Source organism: Geospiza fortis, unplaced genomic scaffold, assembly GCF_000277835.1.
Source record: "Geospiza fortis unplaced genomic scaffold, GeoFor_1.0 scaffold27, whole genome shotgun sequence".
In the NCBI taxonomy this organism is placed as follows: Eukaryota; Metazoa; Chordata; class Aves; order Passeriformes; family Thraupidae; genus Geospiza; species Geospiza fortis.
The window spans coordinates 133,388-138,419 of NW_005054329.1; positions in this window are offsets into that span (position 1 = coordinate 133,388).

Below are 5,032 nucleotides of genomic sequence, written 5' to 3' on the forward strand. Positions count from 1 at the left end.
GGCCCGGCCCCGAGCAGCGGGTCTGGTCACTCCCGGAGAAGAGTCATTGAAGTGCCGGTCGTTCCCGTCCCCTCGCCGCAGCACGGCCTGTGCCTCTCCTCGGGGCATCGACGAACCTCTCGGAACCTCCAAACTAAAACCGGGGTCAGGTTCAGGTCCGGGTGATGATGCTGCGGGTCAGTGACCTTGTGTGCTCTTCCAAGGCAATCAAATAGAGCTTTGTGGGCTTCTTGGTAATTGAGAGTGGTGCTTGAATCAAAGATGCAAAAGGATGGTGCACCTTTCTCTGATTTACAGCTTCTATAAAAGCAATGCTCAGGCTCAGTGTATGTAGGCATCGCTACAGGAAAACATTGGCTCTGTGGACTGGTAGGTACATGCCGGATTCCACTCAGCCCATCGGACTGGCCTGCAGGTTTGCATGTTAGAGAACAAAAGCCTAGCGAGGGTATGCAGAGGAAGCTTTGAGATACTGCATGATGCCCCGAATACATTTATAAGGCGTCTTTCCAATTTCCTGGTTACCAAAAGTTTTCAGTACCTATCAAACTCAGAGCAGTTTAAACATCTTCAGACATCACAACTAAATGTGTATGAGTGTGCTTTTCAAAGCAGAAAAATTCAATTTGAGAATAAATTGTAAAAGTAACTTTAAACATAGATTTGAGATCTGTTATGAGTCCTGATGCTCACAACACCAATATCTGTATCAAAGCCAAAGGCACTACCCAGAAGGTATTCTCCCTACACTTCCCTGCCCCTCAGAAAGGCTAAAGAAAATTAATTTCATATGAATCTCCGAACATTTAATTCTTATTTGAGTTTATCCTATTGGTGTACTGCCAAGCAACACACTTTCCTCTAATACGTATAGCATCAGTTCCCACTAGAGCAAAAGTACAGAATTGTATGGCAAAATATTTTCTTCTCTGTCCTGTATCACTGTGCCAGAACATTAAAAGAGCAATCCATGTGCTACAGTCTTTGGAAAATATACATTAGTTACTAGTATTTTTACAGGATTTTGGGAAAAAACTATCTGAAAACCAGTTAACTTCTTATCCAAATGATTATGAGATTCTGACAGAGTTACCAAGCTGATGCTTAAAGTACTGTAAAATGGTGGTGTCCACTGCCCAGGTAGGTCTCATGCAGCACAGCAGGACAGCCTCTGAAATCCTGGGTATAAACACTGCTCTGCTAACAACGGAATCACCCAGCACCTGCTCCTCTTGAAGGGGGCATAATGAGGACTGAAAACTTCTTTTTTTGTTCCTATTTTAGGCTTCTGCTGCGTACAGCACCTTAAATGACCCCTACATAATATATTTTTAAAAATAAACCAGCACCCTCTAGTGGAAAAGAATGCATAGACAAGGAATGTTACTTTAGACAATGGCATCAGTCATACAATTTCCTTAAATTTTAATGAAATGTTTCTGTCTATAATTCAACTGACTTTTGACATAATATTCAATTTAAATTTTTCCTAAACCCATGCACAATACAAATGTACTATGCTATTTCATATAGCTCATGAAATGTAACATCCACGGGATTTGGCTTCATTTTCTCTGCATGATTATTGCTGGAAGAGTATAAATTCCGTATGCCATATTCATTGGCTATTCTACCTTTCCCTCAACCTGTTTTCAAGAAGCCTGCATTATGAAAAGTTAAGCAATGGGGCCTGTGTCTGCATGTACACAAAGATCAGGTGAACAGAACTGGTACTTTTTAACCTAAACCAAGTTTTTTCTGTAGCCATCTTAACAAAACTTTTTCACAAAATCTTTGTCTTCTGTTTTCTGCTTTGCTGAAAGTGGTATTTTGTAGCACTTTTTAAAAAAATATCCAATCTCTGGGTCTGTTCTTCCCTTGATGCTGAATTCAGATGTGCCAGATATGATGAGAGAAATTCAGGTATTTCAGAACACTTATGGAATCAGGATGATTTTGGGAAGGGATTTAAAAGCTCATCTCATTCCGCGTCCCTGCCATGGGCAGAGACACCTTCCACTGGACGAGGTTGCTCCAAGCCTGGTCCAACCTGGCCTTGGTCACTACAGGGATGGGGCAGCCCCAGCTGCTCTGGGCACCCTGTGCCAGGGCCTCGCCACCCTCCCAGGGAACAATTCCTTCCCAATATCCCATCTAACCCTGCCCTCTGGCAGTGGGAAGCACTCCAGGCCCTTGTTAAAGGTCCCTCTCCAGCTCTCCTGGAGCCCCTTTAGGTGCTGGAAGGGGCTCTGAGGTCTCCCCAGACCCTTCTCTTCCCCAGATGAGCACCCCCAGCTCTCCCAGCCTGGCTCCATAGCAGAGATGCTCCAGACACCTTATCATCTCAGTGGCCTGGATACCAGCGCAACAGTATGTTTATCCCACTCCTATGAGTCAGGTCTTGTTTATCCCATTCTGCATTACTTGAAGTTTCAGACCTTTATAAGGGGATTTGAAGGGAGGTTTTTCTGGAATAGGTACTCTGACACCCACAGGGACTCAGGGACTAACCCACGCAGCTCCAGTCCCGCCAAATCCCACTGCCAGTCAAGATAACCATGGCATACAGCTGCACTGTAGGGGGGCTGCTCCTGTTAAATTCAATGTCGAGGGTGAGGAGGAGTGTACCTACACTTGCTGGGAGCAGCATCACCCCTACTGATGTTGGCAGCAGAACATAAAACGTAAATGCTGCTGAAGGAGCGAAGCAGGGTGTCCCTCCTCAACAGACTGGCCTTGGAATGGCACGGATGGATTGCCACCACCTGGCTGGGTTTTTTGTTTTGCTCTGAAAGTTGGATGAGGTTTTGGAGTACACAGCTCAAATGATCATCTGTTCACAACGAAGCAATTAATGCTGGCAAAACAGAGAAACTTCAAGAGTAGTTGTTTCTAATGACTTGATTTCTACTTCGTAGATCAGTATTAAAATGCTTCTTGTAACAGTTCAGTAATAGCATCTAAAATGCAAACTCACTAATTAAATACCTAAATGTAGACACTGACACCACAGATTTGCTCTAGAAGCATTTTAATTTACAAACAGCAATTCCGATTGACTTTATACCATAAAAAAGGCAATTTACAAGCAAGAAACAAATTCATCAGAACAAAATAAAGCAGCACAGAAATATTCATGTCACAAATCTAAAAACAAAGTGAATACAAGAGTAAAATATCATCTGAATAAATATTTTAAAGTTCATGCTGTAAAATAATCCTTAATGGCAAGTTACTAATTCCTACAGCATCAGCTTAGCTAGCTTCATTTACTTCACGTGGCGATGAAGTGAGGAGGTGTGAGGTTCCCGGTTTATATTGCAAGATAATGACACCAAGTCAAGTCATTCAAACTGTTCAATTATTTATCTTGAAAAATAACCATACAAATAAAATTTATTTTAAAATACAAATTTTCAGTCAGAAACAAACACTGTTAAAATCGTGCAAGAGCTCTACCTCTAACCAGATCTACAACCAGAGGTTCTCAGGCTGAGTTGAAAGGCTGAATCCCCGGCCTGTGGGAATGGGATTCAGCAGTTCTGTATCTGCCATAGCAGGAGTGAGCTACAGGAGCAGGAGGCAAACCTGCTCAGTCAGTGATACGTGGCTTCACATCCCCTGAAGAAATACAGGAACACATGTCCCAGGCTTACTTATTTGTTTAGTTTTGTTTTTTTTTTAATGTAAACTTGCATAACTTAAGTTAATGCTGCCACAGGGATGTGCAAGTAGTATTAAATCTACAATATTAAATACAAGTATTCTGGCACTTGATAAAACATATGTAAAATGCACACAGATTATAAAGTTTGAACATTCTGAATGACTTTACTAAACTTCCAATTTGATCACTGAGTATTATGAAATTTACAATTCATGAAATAAAGATTCATATAAAGAATTTACATAATTCCCCAAATACTTTCAAATATAAAATTTAATAAATAACCCTGACCAGTCAAAAAGCACCATTCAAGGGTAAAATTCCCTTGGAAAATAGATTAGGTGTTGCATATTTGAGTCCCTTTCAATGGTTTCATGTAAAACCTGTTTAGAAAAATGGCAATAAAAGAATCACAGTAAACTAATACAAAAATTAAAATAATATATATATATTTAAAGGTAAAGCTTATTCAATATTTTCCCAGCCCTTGATTTTATTCCTGTTGTTCTTCCCATAATTCAGCCTAAACATATTATGAGGCCTCATTGTTTTGTCTAAAGTAAACCAAAGGCTTTAGCATAAAACCTGAATTTATGCTGGGGAAGACTGCATTAAAACTCTAAATTTAGGCCTACAGTCTACTCTGCTGACAGTGAACTGACAGTATCCTTTATGCTACAGAAAGATTTCACACTCAAAAAGCAGAGCCAATCTTGAGGCCTTAGTGACCAAACTGAACTTTTAATACACTTGTAAGTATTTACAAAGCTATTTTCTAAACATATTTACAAGTTTAAAAGAAGTAATATGGGAAATAACTGATAAAGAAAACTAAAAGAATAGTTTTAAACCAGAAACATTAGCAAAGGTATAAAATCCTTTATTTTCACAGTTTGTCAGAATAGGTTAAGCATCTAGAGGAAAGGACACTGTCACTGTCTTCACATTTGTCTAGAATTAAAAAGGTAGATTAAGAAGAGACTCAATTATGAACCAGCCTGTATAATTTCATTACTTATTTTGCTGTCAAATATTTCTTCACATATTCTATTGACTTCTGCATTTATTGTAAATGAAATGTGTAACAGCCCTGTGCTAAGAACTGCACAGACACGAGACACTGTACAGTGTTTCCACCCTTTGCTAAAGTAATGGCATCCTGCTCAGCGGTCATGTCTCGTGTCTGTGACAGTGTTGATCGTGGCACCCCGCTATGTGACAAGGCACAGTGGCAGTGTTGCTGCCAGGGGTGACGGTGGTGTCTGGCAGAGCCCGGGCGGCCGGAGCGCTGCTGGACCGCAGAGCTGGACTATGGCTTGGAGGCAAGAACGCTGCCCGCGCGGGGAGGGACTTGCACACTGCTGA